Source organism: Hyla sarda, chromosome 7, assembly GCF_029499605.1.
Source record: "Hyla sarda isolate aHylSar1 chromosome 7, aHylSar1.hap1, whole genome shotgun sequence".
NCBI classification, from domain to species: domain Eukaryota; kingdom Metazoa; phylum Chordata; class Amphibia; order Anura; family Hylidae; genus Hyla; species Hyla sarda.
In genome coordinates this window covers 216,574,904-216,597,886 of record NC_079195.1, presented here as the reverse complement: position 1 = coordinate 216,597,886, position 22,983 = coordinate 216,574,904, and the positions used below count along the sequence as shown (strand labels likewise).

General features: G+C 44.6%; 1 long non-coding RNA gene across 1 annotated transcript in view; it reads left to right on the top strand.

Annotated features, from left to right (window-relative positions):
* Positions 1 to 22,983, top strand: part of LOC130283326 (uncharacterized) — a 49,592-nt gene that overhangs the window by 18,106 nt on the left and 8,503 nt on the right. The window lies entirely within an intron of this gene.

Below are 22,983 nucleotides of genomic sequence, written 5' to 3'. Positions count from 1 at the left end.
TAACTGCATATGCCTATGGGAATGAGGGGGGGTTTGTAACTGCATATACCTATGGGAAAGAGGGGGGGGGGCGTGTAACTGCATATACCTATGGGAAAGAGGGGGGGTGTAACTGCATATACCTATGGGAAAGAGGGGGGTTTACCTGCTTATACCTATGGGAAAGAGAGGGGGGGGGAGGTCACTCTGCCTATACCTATGGGGAAAGGGGAGGAAAGGGGGGGGGTAACTGCCTATACCAATGGGGAAGAGGGGGGTAACTCTGCCTATACCAATGGGGAAGAGGGGGATAACTCTGCCTATACCAATGGGAAACGGAGGGAGGTTTTGTTTTTTTAACCTATACCTACGGGGAAAGGGGGTGGGGTGACTCTGCTGCCTATACCTAAGGAGAAAGGGGGGTTAACTCTGTTCCTATACCTATTGGGAAGGGGGTTTAACTCTGCTGCCTATACCTACAGGGAAGGGGGGCTACCTAACCTGATGCCTAACTACTTACCTACATACCCAGCTACCTAACTATGTACATACCTGGCCTTCATACATGGCTGCCCAACTACCTAGCTAGCCCCCTACCTACCTAACTTGTCACCTACCTACATATCTGGCTTCCTGATCTACCTACCTAGTTACCTATTACCTGGCTACCTACCTACCTGCCCGTTTACTGTGCAGGTCACCGAGGAGGGCATTATTACAGTTTGTGGGTCTATAGATGGAAAGATTGTGTAGAGGAGGGCACTGGAAAAATGCAGAGTCTTTCCAGATGTTAAGAGATCCACATGGCGGTCTTATCCGGACGGAGAAGAAAAGGAAAGAGGACGCCGCTGATCAGAAAAGACGTAATTGTGAGTCCCAAAATGTAACTGTAATCGCTTATATGGTATACAGATCCTGTGTACAGCTGATATCTACCTCCATATGGTCCTGTATATAATCACTTATACAGATTCTTTATAGTATACTGGTCTGTGTATAGTGGTTTTATTCAGTACATTATGGCGGTATTATCCAGTTATTGTGTGGTGGTATATATTTACTCCTTGTATACCAATATTATTGGTCATGGAAATGTACCTATGTTAAAGTGTTTTTTATATATATAAATTTTAGTTTATTGTGTGTGGGATTTAGGTGGAATAGGGGCGCGGCAGAAGATTGACGAGCTGCAGAGCCTAGTAGGGGCCCTTGCCTTTTTTTTGGTCCGTGGGCCCTGAGTGTTGTCAGTCCGCTCCTGGGAGGAGGTGTAATTAAGGGGGGGGGGGGGAGGGGGTAAATAAAGAGGGGGGGAGGTAGGGGTGTGTAATTAAGGGGGGGTGCAGGTGGGGGGGGGGTGCCAAATGCTCTATGTACGCCCCTGAGTCTGTATATTTTGTAGAAAAGTGTGGTGATGGCTTATAATGACAACACTGCAAAATAAATATATGGAGAGATGAACCAATGGTAACAAAGTGTTCAACTCTGTATAACTCTGTTTCCAAACCAGTGTGCCTCCAGCTGTTGCAAAACTACAACCCCCAGCGTGCCCGGACAGCCTTTGGCTGTCCGGGCATGCTGGGAGTTGTAGTTTGGCAACAGCTGGAGGCACTCAGGTCGGGAAAACGTTACCAAACAACTAACATTACTCGAAGCTATAACTAGCAGCTATTACTGCCTGAGGCTTCAAGGGTATCAAAGCCCACGACTTAACTCCTGTTCACATTTCCAACTCTTCCACAATGATGTCTATGCCCCATCCTCTCCTGTTTAAATTACTTAATGTCTATTAATTACAAATTTGTGGTAAATAGTTTTACCCCCCCGACACTATCGTGGCTTTACCTCCCTTTCGAATTACAAACTGCAAAGAATATTTATAGATAAGAATGAACGGCCTACTCCCAGTGGCGGAGAACAACTGCTGTATAAACCATGTCCTTTGTCTCGGTGTGCGCAGAACAATAGATCAATTTAAACGTTGTTGCAGTCAATGTCTTGTAATTTTTCCTCCGCATGATTATCCCGGTGAGACGCGCGCACGCTGCTTCCACCACGTGCCAGTAAGTTTACTTATTGATTTGCCTACGGAGTGCCATGAGCCATCCATCACGTACACTTCCATTTATATTCGCACTGTAAATTTGGAGCACTTACCCACAGGGGCCATGTTGGAGGATGCAGACATCTGTTCTTTACTGCAGGGGTCGATTGGCCCCACCAGAGCACTAGAGGATCCTCTGTGGGGGCCCAGGATTAGATACAGTTATGACCCCAAAGGTCCTACAGAAATATAAACCCATCTGGAGATGACTTCGGGGACAATCACTTACCACTATGGGATGGCTCCCAAAAAGAAAGACCTATAAGATCGTACCTATGATAAAGATATAGCCACTGCTAACATTAGCATGGTGGCACAAAATCTAGGTACTACCCCTGCCCCAGCCCTATGCTTCTCAGAGTTGAGCGGGTGCGAACTAGACAGGTCTACATGAGTGGCCGAACCCAAATATTCTTTGCTGATCACTGCATTAACTGGGCCGGGAACTCTCTTCGCACTGTGGTAAGCTTGTAGGGGTAATGGTGAACAGGGGTGTTGTGGAGTGGTAGTGTAGGGTATAGGATTAACCCTTGATTGTGGTGACGCCAGGGTGAGGGCTTCCTCAATGTAATTAGTCCTACCGCCTCCGGTCCCAGGAACGATAGGGAAGAATAAAGGATTGTCCACAGCAGAGGTTGAAGTAAACCAAGAAGGAACTTTACTGCAGATTTTATGCAAGTGCAGATACTATACAGTCTTTTGTAAGAGGACCGTGGCACAGGCTCCTCACAGGTTTGCTGGGACTTTGTAGCTGAATGAGCTTGGATTTTGCTAGCCACTGTGCTACTGAATTTAGGGGTTAGTTTGGGTTCAGTAGTCACACAGGATTTGTAGACTTTGAGCTGGAGTAACTCACGTTTTGTGGCTGCTGAAGGAATGGGCTTCAGGCCTAGATTGAATTGTAGTGGATGATACAGATCGGCTTTCTTCAATCTCCAGGAGATAAGAGAGGGAATTAAGTGGCAGCAGCCCCTTATATATGAAGGGGGCAGGATTAAAGCTCATTGGTTTAGCAAACCTGTCAGTCCTGACCTGAGGCATTATGGGCATGTCACATGACCCAAAGGTCCTTGAACCTTAGCATAACAGAATGAATTAACAGTCACATGACCTAAGGTCCTGTACATCAATATACTTATGATAAAATATATAATTATATACATTTATAAACAGTATTAAGAGGCGACTAGGGGTTAGCTCTCCAGGAGAGCCCTGATAGCATGGAGGGACTCTGGCTGTGGGGATTTTAGACAGAGGGACAGGACCAAGTCCTGTACCGGGACACCACAGCACAGACTATCAAATGTGTATGGAGGCCTGGGGAAGAGTAGTGATGCTACCTGCACATGCGTGGGGCCAGGCACTCTGCAGTTGGTGCAGCAAATGTGAATGGAGGCCTGAAAGTGGGCCAATATGCTATCTGCACAATGGTTAGGCCACGCGCTCTGCACGTGGTGCAGGAAATGTTAAAGGGGTACTCCGACCTTAGACATCGTATCCCCTATCCAAAGGATAGGGGATAAGATGTCTGATCACGGGGGTCTCACCGCTGGGACCCCCGCGATCTCTCCTGTGTCACTGCAGCCATCTTGTGCAAGAAGCGACCTTCGCTCCGTGCCTGATGACTGGCTATGTGGCGTGATGTTACGGGCACGCCCTCTCGATTGTATTGAGCGGGAGTGGCCATGACATCACAAGCCTCCGATGCCGCAGCCAGCTTTCTAAATGAACGCCGGGTGCAACAGGGAGATCACGGGGGTGATCGCAGTTACTGATCGCAGTGGCGGGACCCCTGCGATCAGATATCTTATCCCATATCCTTTGGATAGGGGATAAGGTGTCTAGGGGCGGAGTACTCCTTTGAGTGAGCGGTGAGGCCTACAGTATTGTATGATATGCTTCACTGCTCAGTACAGGAGCAGGGAGCCTAGAAGTTCCTGCTCCTGTATACACTTTCTGTGGCTTGCTACATCAATAGTGTAACAGGCCTCATTAAAGAAGCCAGTCATGTTGGCAGCAGCTGCATCTGTATGTCCTAGGTGTTTAGTCACTCACAGCCAAAAGCTTTTAGCCTTTTCACATTTTCACAAAGTTTGCTGATTCTGTGTTTTTCGATCTGTTAGTCAGATGTTTCTATGGTTACTGAATTGCAATTATATACATTTTATAGGTTTTTAAACTTTTATTGACAAATACATCCCAATTATGCAAAATAAACTATATTTTGTGTTGATTCTTCTTTTTCAAGACTATTGCGATTTGCCCTGTTGGGTATCAGCTTCTGGGCCAAATCCTGACTGATGACAACTCATTCTCACCTTATTAGTGATAGTTTATCATCATTTCTTTGTTTTTGTATGGCCGCCCACATTTTGTGGATTGACCACGGGTTTTCATTGTGATTGAGATCTGGCGAGTTTCTAGGCCATGGATCCAAAATTTCAGTGTTTTGTTTACCAAGCCTTTTAGTTATCACTAGAGATGAGCGAACTTACAGCAAATTCGATTTGTCACGAACTTCTCGGCTCGGCAGTTGATGACTTTTCCTGCATAAATTAGTTCAGCTTTCAGGTGCTCCGGTGGGCAGGAAAAGGTGGATACAGTCCTAGTCCTTTCAGGAGCACCTGAAAGCTGAACTCAATTATGCAGGAAAAGTCTGCCGAGCCGAGAAGTTTGTGACAAATCGAATTTACTGTAAGTTCGCTCATCTCTAGTTATCACTTTGGCGTTGTGACACGGTGTCCATTTGGTGTCAATCACCAAATTGCTCCTAAATGGCTGGGAGAAGTTACTCTTGGAGGATGTTTACATACTATTCTTTTTTAACGACAGTGTTCGGAGCCCAATTCCTTGGATGAAAAGCCACCCCACCCGTGAATGGTCTCAGGATGCTCTACTGTTGGCATGACACTCATCGTACCGTTCACTTTTTTTGGGGTCAGATGTCCTAAACAGTCTCAAGGGGGCTTTATCACAGGAAATAACTTTACACAAGTCTACAGTCCAATTCCAATTACTTTTTGCAGAATGTCAGTCAGTCCTTGTTTATCTTTATGAGAAGTGGCTTCTCTGCTGCTCTTATTGACCACCTCACTGGGAGATTTTGGCCCAGCAAGGCGAGACATGGCCAAAGTTCATTCAACAACTTAAAAGGGTACTCCGCCCCTAGACATCTTATCCCCTATCCAAAGGATAGGGGATAAGATGTCTGATCGTGGGGGTCCCGCCACTGTCGCCCCCGTGATCTCCCTGCCGGCGTTCGTATAGTGCATCAGGTGCAGCGCCGGAGGCTCGTGATGTGACGGCCACACCCCCTCAATGCAAGTCTATCCGTCACGCCCCCTCCCATAGACTTGCATTGAGGGGGCGTGGCTGTGACATCCCGAGCCTCCGCCCCGCATTGCCAGTCATCTGGCACAGAGCAAAGTCCGCTCCGTGCATCAGATGACTGGGGTGCCGCAGCCAAGATCGCATGGGTCTCCAGGGGCGGGACACCTGCGATCAGACATCTTTTTGAGAGGGGATAAGATGTCTAGGGGCGGAGTACCCCTTTAACTTAACTTCTTGAGGCACTCACACCTGGAGGATCACAACAGCTGTTATGTGTTGGACTTTAGCTAATTCCTTCCCAACACTTGTTCAGGGCACTCCACGCACAGTCGCATGGCACACCTATTTGCAATAGCTACTAATTCCTCCGTCTCTTGGGATAGTGGCACAAAATAGCAGCGACCACCTACCTGAGCTGTAGAGTGACCAACAAAAAGCCCCTGCACATATACAAGCAATATGGGAAGTGGGAAGGTAATTCCCTGTTGTCTGAATGCAACCAACAAACAGTCTCCGCAAACCATAAACAATACAAACACTTAATTCAGAGCAAGGCAGAAACACAGTTCATAGGCCGGTATGAGGTTGGGTCAGGTTAGGTTGAGGTGCTCAGTCTAAGGTTTGCGCCGTTCTTCAGCCTTAACCTCTGCATGAAGGTATCGACCTAATCGTTCAGATATCCAGGTTGCGGCTCCCATGGTGAGTCTCCAGTAGACCATCTGATAGCTGGCTGAGAAAAGATGAAGTCAAGAAAAATATGAGTCGTGAACCGACAGGAGAACGTCAAGTCCAAGTTCAATATCAGAAGGTAAAGTCAGAAGGTTAGGCCAATGGTCAGTATGAATAATCAGGTCAAACGTGGCCTTAAAGGGGTACTCCCGTGGAAAACTTTTTGTTTTTTAAATCAACTGGTGCCAGAAAGTTAAACAGATTTGTAAATTACTTCTGTTAAAAAATCTTAATCTTTCCAGTACTTTTTAGGGTTTGTATACTACAGATGAAATTCTTTTCTTTTTGGAAAACAGTGCTCTCTGCTGACATCTCTGTCCATTTTAGGAACTGTCCAGAGCAGCGTATGTTTGCTAGGGGGATTTTCTCCTACTCTGGACAGTTCTTAAAATGGACAGAGGTGCCAGCAGAGAGCACTGTGCTTGTGATGTCAGCAGAGAGCTCTGTGTTCCAAAAAGAAAACCATTTCCTCTGTAATATTCAACAGCTAATAAGTACTGGAAGGATTAAGATTTTTTAATAGAAGTAATTTACAAATCTGTTTAACTTTCTGGCACCAGTTGATTTAAAAAAAAAAAATGTTTTCCACGGGAGTACCCCTTTAAACCTTCAATAGCTGTGGGTCTGTGGCGGTGACTTACCTCCTTGAAAATAGTAGAGCCAAGCAGTTTAAATCCAACATGTCTGACCCTTCTCATTATCTGTCAGGGGGAAGTCTACTGATCCAAACGGCCACATGTAAACACAGTCTAACCCTACAACCTCCTTCTTTAGGCGGCTAAACATTTTCTTAATGAGCCATGAGGCTTCCCGAGCAACTAACGAGTCTAGAAAATACACAGTCTCTTTACCTGGAAGGGAGACGTCCCCATAACATGATGCGATAACATGATGGGAATTTTTTTACCATCAGTAAAGACGATGTGAACCGCTGTTCGGTACAATTAACTAAAGTGCCGTAAATCAGCTGTTTACCCAAGAACGGAAAATTCTCTCGGAGAGAAAAAAAAAATTGGAAGGTAAATTCTTGATGATTCGTTAAATATGCGACAAATTTTTTTTTTCTCCTAAACAAACATTATTTGGGATGAGCTCACTCCGGGCGTCATTTACATATTTCTCTGGGTAATGAGGTAATCACAGAGAGTTTGTATGTTTTTCCTGGGGAAGAGAAATCCCCTGATTAGACTCCGTAACTACACAAACTCATCACGAGGAATGGCGCTTCACGCCGAGAAAGTGATTAATCACGATGAAGAAATAAAGGGAGGAGCAGGCGGTCGCATGATCTTTCACCTTGTCCTGGATGTGTAACATAAAGCAAGTTTGTTAAAAGACTATGAGGCAAATTTAATACAAATATAATGTCAGCCGTAGTATCAAGAGGACATTAAAGGGGTTATCCAGGAAAAAACTTTTTCATATATATATATATATATATATATATATGTATGTATATATATATATATATATCAACTGGCTCCAGAAAGTTAAACAGATTTGTAAATTACTTCTATTAAAAAATCTTAATCCTTTCAGTACTTATGAGCTTCTGAAGTTAAGGTTGTTCTTTTCTGCCTAAATCCTCTCTGGTGACACGTGTCTCGGGAAACGCCCAGTTTAGAAGCAAATCCCCATAGCAAACCTCTTCTAAACTGGGCGTTTCCCGAGACAGGTGTCATCAGAGAGCACTTAGACAGATAAGAACAACCTTAACTTCAGAAGCTCATAAGTACTGAAAGGATTAAGATTTTTTTATAGAAGTAATTTACAAATCTGTTTAACTTTCTGGAGCCAGTTGATATATATAAAAAAGTTTTTTCCTGGAATGCCCCTTTAACGTAGGCGATAGAACAAAGTCCAAATGAGCACATTACACTATGGGGGGATTTATGAAGGCTAGCATTACATAAACCGCTCCTAAAGAAGAGCGTGCTGGAGTAAGGCCTTGTGCACACAGAGGAAATACTCCTCCGTTCTGAAATAAGGCAGAAAGTACCGTATTTTTCGCCGTATAAGACGCACTTTTTCTTCCCCAAAACTGGGGGGGGGCGAAAGTTGGTGCGTCTTATACGGCGAATACACACCTATCGCCGCGGTCCCTGCGGCCATCAACGGCCGGGATCCGCGGCTAATACAGGACATCACCGATCGCGGTGATGCCCTGTATTAACCCTTCAGACGCGGCGATCAAAGCTGACCGTCGCGTCTGAAGCGAAAAGAACACTAACCCGGCTGCTCAGTTGGGCTGTTCGGGACCGACCGCGGTGAAATCGCTTACAGGACACCGGGAGGGACCTTACCTGCCTCCTCGGTGTCTGCTCCGTGCTGGGATCCCCTGTACGGCCGGCGCTCTCCTTCAACGTCATCACGTCGTTGCGCACGCCGTCCCGTCATCCAATAGGAGCGGCGTGCGTAGCGACGTGATGACGGTGACGGAGAGCGTGGATCCTGGGGAAGAAGACGTCCAGAACGTCGGGGACACCACGGGAACGCGGCGACAGCGATGGAGCGAAATCCAGGGCAGCTGTGACGGGTCCGGAGCGGCCGCGGTCCATGAGTACTACCTCCTATCCAGTGGTCTTCAACCTGCAGACCTCCAGATGTTGCAAAACTACAACTCCCAGCATGCCCGGAGTTGTAGTTTTGCAACATCTGGAGGTCCGCAGGTTGAAGATCACTGTTGGGTTCAGAATCTTTTTTTCTAGGTTTTGCACCTTTAAAATTGGCTGCGTCTTATATGGGTGCGTCCTATAGGGCGAAAAATACGGTATGTGGAATTGGTGCCTAATTGTCACTGTATTTGGTACAGAATAGGAGAAGAAATACTAAATAACATTGACTTCAATAGGTTGTTTTCTCTCATTCCACCCCATGATATGACATAGCAATTGATCCAATAGAATGTGAATCTGCATCAGAAATGTACACACTGAAATAACAAGTTGTGAACATGGTTGGGAAAATCCCATTGAAATCAATAAGGATCTGATTTCGGATTTTTTAATTGTTTTGCATATATAGTGAAGCATAGGCTATTATTGGAGGGTAATAATGTAGAGGTTTTGTATGTCTTGTGTCTACCTGTTTTAACACTTGTGGCAGGCCTAGGCGTTTAGCCATACTGATTCCAATTCCATCACTGAAATTATTTTCTCATACTGCCTACATTTCCCATGACTCATCAGGCTTTGCAGAGAGAGGGGGTAGAGTCTCATTGCTGCTGTTCTCCTAATGAAATCACCAGGTTATCTAACAAGTCAGGTTGTTCCTCCTGGATACGGGGTCATGTCTCAGCAAAGTCCCAAGAAGTAGGTGAAAGGGGAACTCCAATTTACCATGGTCCTCCCCCGTGAAGATCCTTGTCAGTTTTGCTTAGTTAAATAAGACACAAGCTAGTGCAACGTAGCCAAACAGCTACATGTGAGCACAGTCTAACCCTACAACCTTTTGGTGGCTAAACATTTTCTTAATGAGCCAAGAGGCTTTTCGAGCAACTAATCAGTCTAGTAAAACCAAGAAAATACACAGTCTCTTTACCTGGAAGGGAGACGTCCCCATAACATGATGCAATAACATGATGGTCATTTTTTTACCATTAGTAAAGACGATGTGAACCGCTGTTCGGTACAATTAACGTAAATCAGCTGTCCGGCTATTTCCTTAAGGTACCTTCTCAAGTCCACGTATAGTGAGAGAGGGCTCGAGTTGACTTAGGCTGCATTCACACCTCGTTTTCAACCTACAGTTGCCGGATCCATCTGGGGAGGGGAAAACCGGGAGCTCCCGTACCCCAGCCGGACCGGCGCTGAAATCCTTTTACTTTAATGAGCCGACTGAAGTCAAACGGTGATTGCGGTCGGCTCATTTTTTTATTCGTATCTGGTTTTCTGACCGGACCTACAACCGTAGTATACTACTGTTTTAGGTCCGGTCACAAAACCGGATATGGGTCAAAAATGAGCCGACCAGAGTCACCGTTTGACTCTGGTCTGCTCATTAAAGTAAATGGATTTCAACGCCGGTGCGGCTGGGGTACGGGAGAGCCCGGTTTTCCCCTCCCCCAGCCGGCAACCGTATTCTGAAAACGAGGTGTGAATGCAGCTTTACACAAGAAAATTCTGAAGTATAACTACACATGCAAGAATAGCACTAAAGTAAAATATCTACTTAAGGGTAGGGTCACACGGAACGATCCGCAGTGTATTTTACCCTGCCGATCCGCAGATGATGGACCCTACAATGTGCCTCCAGCTGTGCCTGACTGCTGCTCAAGCAGACACACAGCGATCTGCAAGTCCCCGCGCGCATGCGCAGTGTACTCCCACACATCGTGGCCGTTCCTCCTGCCCCCCGAGCTAGGCTGAGAGCAGCCGCAATGTGCGCAAGTACACGGTGCATGTGCGCGGCTATTCGCAAATCGCTGTGTGTCTGCTTGTGGCGGGGGATTGCCACTACGAGTAGGAACGGCTGGAGGCACACTGTAGGGTGCATCTTCATAATATACGCTGCGGATCCGTTCCGTGTGGCCCAACCCTGAAGCTACAAGTCTGCGTATAACACAACTCTGAAAGGGACAGTGTCTAGTGACTCAGTTCTGCTTCTCCTAAACGTACTGATCTACCTAAAATAAAGTTTACAATTGTTTTTCAAAACCTCGCCTACAGGAGTTGCTCTTTACCTGGGTCTTGTGTAAGGCTAGGTTCACACTACGGAATCTCCGGCCGCGATTGCGCATGAATTGTTGTTCCCACAGACGGCAATGTATTGCAGGCGGATTCCGAATGAGCAAGATCATTCTTTCGGCAGCGGAATTTCAGGGCCGAAATGCCCCGTAGTGTGCACTGTGCAGCGAAATCCTATTGCCAGCAATGGGATTCTGCTGCAGAGAAACTTCCGAGTGGAATTTCAAAGCGGAATTCACTCCGTAGTGTGAACCCAGCCTTAGGGAACAGCTTCCTTATAAAGGACCTTGTGGGCTCATAGAGGGACATCGGGTTGCACCACTCAAGCCACGTTACATACCAGGGACTACTATTCTCATCATCAACCCACTTCTGACTGCGCCACAGAATATTTTGTTGGCGTCACATATACGCGTCCCCGTGTGCACCACATACACATCAATACATATTCATTGGCATGCGTTAATGTATATAGGAAAATGAAGGAGAACGGATCCAGCTCAATGCAGGTAAAATCGAATTTAATCCATAGGACATGGAAGGAACAAGTAACGCATTTCAAGCGCATAGCGCTTGAAACGCGTTACTTGTTCCTTCCTTGTCCTATGGATTAAATTCGATTTTACCTGCATTGAGCTGGATCCGTTCTCCTTCATTTTCCTGTTATTGGCTGGTGCCGTCCAGTGTGAGCTGGTCCTCACCTTGTTTGCTTCTCATTAATGTATATAGATATATAGATGTCTTTTTTTTTGTGTGTGTGTTTTATTCGACCTTCAGGATTGGGCTCTATACCCTCATGATATCTGCAGCGCGTCGGAGCCAACTTATTTTATCCGAGGGCCGCGGTCACAGTCTCGAGCCCCAGATACGACGCATTGTGAATCACTTAGTACCAGGAACCTGGCCCATGGACATTACAAAGTAATTGACATAAAGAATCCAATTTCTTGAATTGATGTAATTGAAACGCGCTTTCCTGCCAGAGTCAACTCCGATCCAATGGTCACATCTGGAGCGTCGGCTATTTAAGTGGTCCCTGGGAGTATTTAATTATCTTCCCCTTTGATACTTTCTGGCAAGAAAAAAGTTGTCTTATTATTTTTGACTAAATGAAATCTCCCGAATCTAGGCCACAAATTCCAAGTCAGTGTGAAGAACAAAAAAAAAAAAGAAAGAAAAAGATTTTAATACCAGCCTCATTTTTAGGTTTTATTATTATTTTTTATTATTATTTACATATATATATATTTAAATATATATATATATATATATATATATATATATATATATATATATATATTTATTTATTTATTATTTATTTATTTTTAAATCTCCTAGCCCTGGCAAATGATGGGAATAAATTTTGGGAAATTTTTGAGTGCAATGATAAATTCACTCAAATGTTATACTAAATCCTTGCAAACGTTTTATTTTTTCAATTAAAAAAATTTAAAATAAAAAAAATAAAAAGTTGATTCAATTATTCACGAAATGAATTGTAAAGTAAGGTTTTATTTTGTGCCCTAGGCATAAACAAAATAAATGATCCTTGTCTCCTGTCCTGCCTGTCCTATATATGGCCTTGTTAAGCAATGCGCGAAGTCAAAAGCGCCATTCTCTCATTCATTTTAATTGATATTTCCCTAAAGTCAATAAATAACATCACTACATTGAGTGCATAGAGCAGGAGGCACCCTGGTTGGGAAACACTGGCATAGACAATACGTCTCTGTTGTATACACATGGCAATATCATATGTATATATATATATATATATATATATATGCTGCCATACTGTGTAATGGGGTATTGAGGTTGTCCTCTTTGTGCTCTTTAGTCGACCCTGCGCCTCTGTTACCTGGGAGTTTGGGTACATATCTGCGGCAGTGCCCCATCCAACAGGACACCTGGGGTATAGATTTGGGGTCCCATTGGGAACATCTCTGAGATTATTAATGAAACTGACACAGCGCTAACCATGCACAGAAAAACAACCATGCATTAACATAAAAAAGTATGGTATAGCACAAATACAATGTGTATATGGATTTCACAAAAACACCTGCGACCCACCCTAATGTTCGCCCTAGTGGCTGTTGGGAACCTTCAGTTGGTGCACATGTAGATGGGGCCCATGGGGAAGATTTATCAAAACCTGTGCAGAGGAAAAGTTGCCGAGTTGCCCTAAGCAACCAATCAGATCGCTTCTTTCATTTTGCAGAGGCAATCTACTGATAATACCTCTCCCTATACACCCATGAGCAGTTCCCTCTCTACTGCTAATACCTCTCCTTATACAACCATTATTGTTTTCCTCTTTATACACCCAAGCATTCTGTTAGCATTTCCCGCCGCTCTATTACATTGTTTGTCTTCTGAAACAATTACTCTAAAATCCCTTCCCTCAGATACTGAGCTGAGGACTGTATTGAATATTCTATATTCTGCTCTTGCTTTTTTTTTTCTCTCAGATATTTAATATTTTTAAAAACACGCATGGTTGTGTTAGAGAAACCCTTCTCAGTGTTGACAAAATCATTTGGTGATCTCTCTGCTGTTATTGAGCCTCCTCCCTGGTATACAGCTATTTTTCATTTCCACATTTTAAACTGAGCTGAGCTGTTTGCCAGTAGTACACGCACTGGGACTTCCTTCCCCTTACTTCTCTGCCCAATCAGAGCACAGCATATACTCTTGTCCACTATGCCATGATGTAGTGCTGGTGAAAGTGCACTTAGCAGGTAGGAAAGGTGTTGGGGTCTGTTTTATACAGTTAAAGGGGTTATCCAGGAAAAAACTTTTTTACATATATATCAACTGGCTCCAGAAAGTTAAACAGATTTGTAAATTACTTCTATTAAAAAATCTTAATCCTTTCAGTACTTATGAGCTTCTGAAGTTAAGGTTGTTCTTTTCTGTCTAAGTCATCTCTGATGACACGTGTCTCGGGAACCGCCCAGTTTAGAAGAGGTTTGCTATGGGGATTTTCTTCTAAACTGGGCAGTTCCCGAGACAAGTGTCATCAGAGAGCACTTAGACAGAAAAGAACAACCTTAACTTCAGAAGCTCATAAGTACTGAAAGGATTAAGATTTTTTACTAGAAGTAATTTACAAATCTGTTTAATTTTCTGGAGCCAGTTGATATATATATATATATATTAAAAAAAAAAAAGTTTTTTTCCTGGATAACCCCTTTAATCATCAGATTGTATGTGGAGACAGCAGCCCTGAGCTTAATTGGTGGTCAGAGATGAGAGGGAACCCTTGATTAACCTTTGAGGAACTGTTTGGATCATCCAAAGCAGGCATCTTGCAGGTATACAGCCAAGGCTCTTCTTCTCTCTCCTGCACATAACACATATTAAGCTTTGCCCCTACTTTCTGTGTTCTGTCCTGGAGACAGATTTTCCCTGTCAACAGGCAGTGGACAGCAGATTGCAAAGAAGGAAGACACCTAGTGGCCAAGTGTTTTTAATGCCGGGAAATTACCAGTGAACCTGCAGCAAAATCTGTATGTGTTACATGTGTATTTCACTACAAATTTGCCGCAGATTTGAGCTCAATGGAAAAGTTCCACTTCATGTCGACTTCCCGTAAAAGTGAGAGTGGGGAAATAAAATGTAATGCCTTCGCGACGCTGAATCTAATTTCACTTGTGCATCATCCCACTAACATTGCAGATAAAGACGCTCCTCTCACCTTCTGTGTCTGGCAGGTTTTCCTTCGCCTAAAAGACAATTTGAAGCCCATTTCAGATGAATTGGAATGAATGTTTCCAGCCAAAGCCAAGGATTTAACAAAGATTTTACGACGCTCTTCAGCGCTGACGTTCAGCTGCACAATGAATTGCTCACCTGATAATTGTTTCCGAAAATGGAGCCGAGGACGGAGGTCGTCTTTTCGTGCGTTCAGATCTGAGGATCATAGTTTACAGGGGAGATAAAATATCATTGGATGTTTGTGCAATATATATGAAGCTATAGAGCAGTGATTCCCCAACCACTGTGCCTCCAGCTGTTGCAAAACTACAACTAGCATGCTGGGATTTGTAGTTTATCCAACAACTAGAGGCACATTGATTGGGAAAACACTGCTACACACTGATAAAAATGATTCTCAGACACAAAATGTAGCACATTTATCAGTGACAGATTTTTCTACAGTGAATCTGTACTTTCAAAAGAGTAAAAAAACTCTGCATGGTGATCTTTAGGCTTTCACTACTGTTATTGAGAATCCACTCTATGGTGCACAGCTATTTCTCATTTTAACATTGCAGGGGAATAGGACCAGAGCTGGGTTGTTTGTCAGTAGTGCTCACACCTGTACTTCCTTTACCATAATGTTCTGGCCAATCACAAGACCTACACCTCTCCGCTTTCCCATGTCGCAGTGCTGTAGAAAGTGCACTGGAGTGAACAGGTTGTCACTCTGCTGGGGGATCATTTACAGTACACTTCTACATATGGTAAGTGCAAGGATAGTAGTAGCTTTGCAAGGTGCCATGTCAGCAGAAAGGATCACAAAAGCTGCCCTGATCAAAGCAATGAATTGCTTCTGATGATGATGATAATGATTATGATGACAAGCTAAAGTTAGCAGGAGAGGGGTCTACAGTAAGAAAGGGGTTACTTTACAAAAGCAACTCTAAGTTGTTTGTTAGCAGTACTCACACCTGTACTTCCCTTACCGTACTTCTCTGGCCATTCACAGGACAACAAAGCACTTACTCCTCTCAGCTTTTCCTTGTCGCAGTGCTGTTGAAAGTGCACTGGAGTGAACAGGTCGTCACTCTGCTGGGGGATCATTTACAGTACACTTCTACATATGGTAAGTGCAAGGATAGGGTGTTATTGATGCAGTAACTTTGCAAGGTGCCATGTCAGCAGAAAGGATCACAAAAGCTGCCCTGATCAAAGCAATGAATTGCTGCTGCTGCTGATGATGATGACAAGCTACAGTTAGCAGGAGAGGGGTCTACAGCAAGAAATGGGTTACTTTACAAAAGCAACAGGGGTCTAAGTTGTTTGTCAGCAGTACTCACACCTGTACTTCCCTTACCGTACTTCTTTGGCCATTTACAGGACAACAAAGCACTTACACCTCTCAGCTTTTCCTTGTCTCAGTGCTGTTGAAAGTGCACTGGAATGAACAGGTTGTCACTTTACTGGGGATCATTTACAATACACTTCTACATATGGTAAGTGCAAGGATAGGGTGTTATTGATGCAGTAGCTTTGCAAGGTGTTATGTCAGCAGAAAGGATCACAAAAGCTTCCCTGGTCTAAGCAATGAATAGCTGCTGCTAATGACGATGAAAAGCTAAAGGGAGTGGGAGAGGGGTCTATATCAAGAAAGGGGTTACTTTATGAAAGCAACCATGGTCTAAGCAGTTATCTGCTGCTGCTGATCTTCTATGAAGCTTCATCCCAAGAATACACTGATGCTGGAATCTCCATCCCTACGGCCCAGAGTCTCTTCTAGAGCAGGGATCTTCAACCTGCGGACCTCCAGATGTTGCAAAACTACAACTCCCAGCATGCCCGGACAGCCGTTGGCTGTCCGGGCATGCTGGGAGTTGTAGTTTTGCAACATCTGGTGGTCCGCAGGTTGAAGACCACTGTTCTAGAGTATGGTGATAGCCAGGGTAGCTGCATACAAGGTCCTGATACTAGTGTCAGGACAATGTATGCTAGTGGGAGGCAGCTGTGACCTACCAGGAATTTTCCCGATATCCCGGTAGGCCAGTCCAGCGACATCATGACCACACTGCTCTCTGCTGACATCTCTGTCCATTTTAGGAACTGTCCAGAGCAGCATATGTTTGCTATGGGGATTGTCTCCTACTCTGGACAGTTCCTAAAATGGACAGAGATGTCAGCAGAGAGCACTATGCTCGTGATGTCAGCAGAGAGCTCTGCGTTCCAAAAAGAAAAGAATTTCCTCTGTAGTATTCAGCAGATAATAAGTACTGGAAGGATTAAGATTTTTTACTTGAAGTAATTTACAAATCTGTTTAACTTTCTGGCACCAGTTGATTAAAAGAAAAAAAGTTTTCCACCGGAGTACCCCTTTAAGGAGTCTAAAAATGCCATGAAAGGATGAAAAAAAACACCACAAATCTGGCGTCTCATATTACTCTATTGACTCAAACTTGTTGGTGATGATCTTCCGGCTCATCTCATGGCGGCTCAGAGTCACTGGCACTGGGAGGGTCTTTCGGTCACCTTTGGTCAAGCAGCAGATATTACTTTCTAAAAGCAGGCCATTGAGGAAACAAGCACCTCTACTGCTCCGCTCTTCCAATCAGCCGATGCCAGGGAGCATTGGAGCAGACGTGCCCGCGTGCTGCACTTTTACTCCTCTTAAAGTGACAGTGGTCACCAGCCTAATCTGTCACTGGCGGCGGGGGCCCGCTATCTAGCCCGACTGAAGTGTGTAAAAAAAAGGGGATGATGGCAGCCGCAGACCCCTCCGTTAGTCTGTCCCTGGCGGCGACTTCTGGCCACGGCCCTTACAATGGCAACCAGCGATTGCTGCTTTAAGACTTGTGGCTGCCAGTCGCCGCTTTAAGATCTGCAGCCAGCGGTTGCTGCTTTAAGAGCTCCTAAAGGAGATCTGCAACAGTATATATATATATATATATATATATATATATAACCCCTCAATCTCCTGTATGGGGCCCCGGCTCTGCCGTGTCTCTTCCCGTGCTCTTCCCGCTGCAGCATAACGCCGCGCCCGACAGACATTGCCGGGTACCCATATGGGAAATCACGGGGGGGTCCCATCAGTCGGGCCCCCCACGATCAAATATTTATCCCCTATCCTGTGAGTAGGGGATAAGTTATGTACCGCTGCAGATCTCCTTTAAAGCAGCGACTGTGGCCGCAACTCAGAAAAAGGCTGCAGCCTCAGAGTTTTTAGGGCTAGTGGACAGGACGGCCCCCTGGCGGTCTGGCCCACCAGGCAAATGCCCAGTGTGTCCGATGGGCAGTCCTCATCGCCTTGGCAACTGTACCACCCCACATCAACTGCCTCTCTCTCTACAACTAACTATGCAGATCGCGCAGAACATAAAAAAACAAAAAAAAAACTCCTGTCATCCACATTTTGCTAACACGATTTTTCATACACGGAAATAAAATAAATGAGTCGAACAAGTCAAAGAAAGTTTAAAAAAGGGGAAACTTTATTATTTATTACAATGTTTGTGTAGGGATTTTATGTAACCTCCATCACTCACAAAGAGCGGACAGTAACACCTGAGGACAGGAAAAACCTCCAGAGGGGAGGAAACCTGTAGGGAATCCATGGCTACTGTACTACCCTTCCTCTGGGCATACTAAAGGAGGTTACCTCTAGAATTTGGGCAAAGTGTCTGTGTATGTGCGTGATCCCAGGGGTTATGTCTTCATCCAACTTCTTGCTGTAGGTCTGGAAATGCGACTCCACCTCCTGGAAATACTGCATCTAAGAGAGAAAAACAAAAGAAAAGAAAGATAATTTACATGTTTATTATAGAAATGTACATGGAACGACACTAACCAAACCTGTGTATGAATCTGCATTCCCGGGTCCCTACAGTGTCCAGCATGGGCCCCTCACTGATGAACAATGAGCAGGAGCCGTGTTATTTCTGCTCAGTGCTGCTCTCTGGTGGACAGTGGTTATGACATCACATGTGTGACACGCCGCTCCTCCTGGGAGTTCTATGTGGGCAGTGCTGCGCTCTGATTGGCTGAAATCCAGAAAGCTTTTTAACATATTGTGCATGACTGTTTATGCAATTTTTTATTAAAATGGTGCTACTCTCTATGGGTGCAATATATTTGTTTCTCTTAACCAGACACTCAGTATATGTAATGTCATTTTAGGTCCTCAACAGCCTGGGCCCATAGGTTTCTATACAGATTAGTGTGGCTCTAGCAGGCTCAATGAGCAGTGCTGGCTGCCGGGATGTCTGACGAGTGACACCCCTGACGTTGCCCCCCGGAGAGGAAGGATGTCACTTGTCATACGTCCTGGCAGCCAGCGCTGCTCATTGATTTCATGTGGCTGTGGCTCCTGCTGATAGTTAAAGGAGTTGTCTGGTGAAAAATAACTTATCCCCTATACAAGGGATACCCCCGCAATCTCCTGAACTCGTCTGCTGGAAGGGGGCGTGCCAAACACCGCATGGAGTGCCGGGCGATGGGCCCCTCCATTTACCCCATAGAGATAAATGGAGGGGGTGTGCCTGTCGCAGCCTCCTGTGGGGGTCGGACATCAGCTTCCGGCAAACTGCCGGGGCCCCGTGCAGGAGATTGTGGGGCCCAGCGCTCGGACCTCCCGTGATCTATAACTTGCCTACTATCCAAAGGATAGGGGATAAGTTATTTTTCACTAGACTACTCTTTTAAGGATCAGCAGCACGGGCCAAGATTGACATACGGTATCAGTGATCCCAATGGCTCTCCAGCTGTTGCAAAACTACAACTCCCAGCATGCCCGGATCAGGGCATGTTGGGATTTGTAGTTTTGCTGGACAGAAATAAAGCCAAAAATAAAGCAATGTGGATTTTGAAAAACGCCACATATAACTTGTGTTGAATCCTAACCTAAGCCTAGGAACAGATGCAATTTTTGTTTCGAGCTTTTTTTGCCCTCAGAAAGAAAAAAAACTGCCCCCTCCGTTTTTTACTCTTAAGATTCTGTCATTGTGGCATTTTTTTCCCCAACAGACATTGGTTTACAGTTGCCCATAGCAACCAATCAGATCGCTTCTTTAATTTTTTAAAAGGCCTCTGAAAACAGAAAGGAGCAATCTGATTGGTTGCTATGGGCAACTGGCCAACTTTTCTTCAGCGTAGGTTTTCATACATCTCCCCCATTGTGTATTTTTATAGGCCTTTTGCTTCTTTGGAATTTTCGATTTTTTCCCTATGTTTATCAAAAAGCTCAGACCCCCTGATAAAGGAGGATCAGCCGCGCCTGGCGTACACTAGTGCGCCACACAGACGGAAAAGAAACCCAAAGTAGCGTGTGTTCATAAATGACCCCCTAGAGACACAGGCATTTTATAGGCGTTTTGTTTCTTTGGCGTTTTTTTTTTTTTATTTTCCCCTGCGTTTTTCTCATTACAAGTCATGTGATCCTTTTATCATGTGATAAAAAGAGATTCATCAAAACCCGTGTAGAGGAGGAGTGGAGCAGTTGCCCATAGCAACCGATCAGATCGCTTCTTTCATTTAAAAAAAAAAAAAGTCCTTTGTAAAAAGAAAGAAGCGATCTGATTGGTTGCTATGGTCAACAGCACCACTTTTCTTCTACACAGGTTGTGATAAATCTCTCCCCCCATACACGATTAAAGGACCCGGGGTTTTTCCATTTTTGCACTTTCGTTTTTTCCTCCTTACCTTTAAAAAAATCATAATTCTTTAAATTTTGCACCTAAAAATCCATATGATGGTTTTTTTTTTTGTGCCACCAATTCTAATTTGTAATGACGTCAGTCATTTTACCCACAAATCTACGACGAAAGGGAAAAAAAATAATTGTGCGACAAAATTGAACAAAAAACGCCATTTTGTAACTTTTGGGGGGCTTCCGTTTCTACGCAGTGCATTTTTCAGTAAAAATCACACCTTATTCTGTAAGTCCATACGATTAAAATGATACCGTACTTATATAGGTTGGATATTGTCGTACTTCTGGAAAAAATCATAACTACATGCTGGAAAATTTCTACGTTTAAAAATGTCCTCTTCTAACCCCTATAACATTTTTATTTTTCCGTGTACAGGGCGGTATGAGAACTCATTTTCGCCATTTTTGAGTACGATTTTTGTATTGATCTGACTTTTTGATTGCTTTTTATTCATTTTTTCATGATATAAACTTGATTCCATGATCGGAACTTTTTTGCGCGTACGCCATTGACCATGCGGTTTAATTAATGATATATTTTTATAATTCGGACATTTCCGCACGCGGCGATACCACATATGTTTATTTTTATTTACACAGTTTTTTTTGGGGGGAAAAGGGGGGTGATTCAAACTTTTATTAGGGGAGGTGTTAAGTGATCTTTATTCACTTTTTTTTTGCAATGTTATAGCTCCCATAGGGACCTATAACACTGCACACACTGATCTTTTACATTGATCAATAGTTTCTCATAGGAAACCATTGATCAATGATTCTGCCGCTTGACTGCTCATGCCTGGATCTCAGGCACGGAGCAGTCATTCGGCTATCGGACACCAGGAGGCAGGTAAGGGGACCCTCCTGCTGTCCTATAGCTGTTCCGGATGCCGTGATTTCGCCGCGGCGATCCTGAGCAGCCCACTGAGCTAACCGGCAAAGTTTTACTTTCACTTTAGATGCGGCGTTCAACTTTGAACGCCACTTCTAAAGGGTTAATAGCGTGTGGCACCGCGATCAGTGCGGCGCACTATTAGCCACGGGTCCCGGCTGTGACCCCGTGTTATAGAACGGGAGCGGACTCAGGGCGTACAGGTAAGCCCTCAGTCCTTAAGGAGTTAAGTCACCTGGTCACTGATACCTCCTGGGTAACACTCACATGACAACTGGTGATCACACATTAAAGGGGTATTCCAGGATAGTTTTTTATTTGACTGTGCTACAGGGGCTGTAAAGTTAGTGTAGTTCATAATATAGTGTCTGTACCTGTGTGTGACGGTTTTCTCACAATTCTTATGTGATTTTCACCCCAATATTTATTTTCAACAGCATAAAAAATGACTGTTGTCTCAGATTTTTCCCAGGTTGCAATGTGGCCGAGACCTGACATCACTAGTCAGCTGATGACAGGGAGCCTGTCTGCTTCAATGGGTGGAGGGATCAATCTGCAACTAATGCAACAGCTGTAGGCACCCTGATTGAAGACCACAGGTCTGCAGATCATTTATGTTTCAATGGGTGGGGTGGCTGATGTGTGGGAAGGAGGAAAATGGTATCATGGGATTTGTAGGCAAACAAGAAAACTGAAAACAGGAAATGCAAGTTCACAGAAAGCTAGCCACAGTGTTATGGTAATCTCACAACATAGCCATTTAGCCCAAGACAAGCGCACAATCTTCCTAAGCATGTCCATTACTGTCTGCCAGGTACGTACTAAAATCACCTTATGCTGGAGAACCCCTTTAACCTTTCTTAAAGATACAACATTCTTATATACATAACATAGGGGATAATATACAATTACAGTAGAACAGATGCAGGGAGGGCCCAGGGGACACTGCAGGGAGGCTGCCTGACAGGGCAGCAAGGGTACGGGGTAACAACTCCCGTACTGGGCCACCACAAAAGAAGCGATCTGATTGGTTGCTATGGGCAACTTTTCCTCTGGACAGGTTTTGATAAATCTCCCCCCTAGTTCCATTGGCTCATACAAAAACTGACCATTGGCACACTTGAACATTGATAAACATGCAACATAATGGATGTCTTCTTGAACAGTTCACTAGGTCTGGAGACTTGTAAAAATTCACTGGTTCATCAAGATTCATGGTGAACCTGGAAGGCCTGTCACAGCAACACTGGTCTAAGTTGTTTGTCAGCAGTACTCACACCTGTACTTCCCTTACCGTACTTCTCTGGCCATTCACAGGATAACAAAGCACTTACTCCTCTCAGCTTTTCCTTGTCGCAGTGCTGTTGAAAGTGCACTGGAGTGAACAGGTTGTCACTCTGCTGGGGATCAGTTACAGTACACTTCTACATATGGTAAGTGCGAGGATAGGGTGTTATTGATGCAGTAAGTTTGCAAGGTGTTATGTCAGCAGAAAGGATCACAAAAGCCTCCCTGGTCTAAGCAATGAATTGCTGCTGATGACGATGAAAAGCCAAAGGGAGTGGGAGAGGGGTCTATATCAAGAAAGGGGTTATTTTACGAAAGCAACCATGGTCTAAGCAGTTATCTGCTGCTGATGATCTTCTATGAAGCTTCATCCCAAGAATACACTGATGCTGGAATCTCCATCCCTATGACCCAGAGTCTCTTCTAGAGTATGGTGATAGCCAGGGTAGCTGCATACAAGGTCCTGATACTAGTGTTAGGACCATGCATGCTAGTGGGAGCCGGCGGTGGCCAGACCACGCTACTTTTTAAGGGAATGCATTGGACAGCCAAGCACATGTGACCTACCAGGAATTTT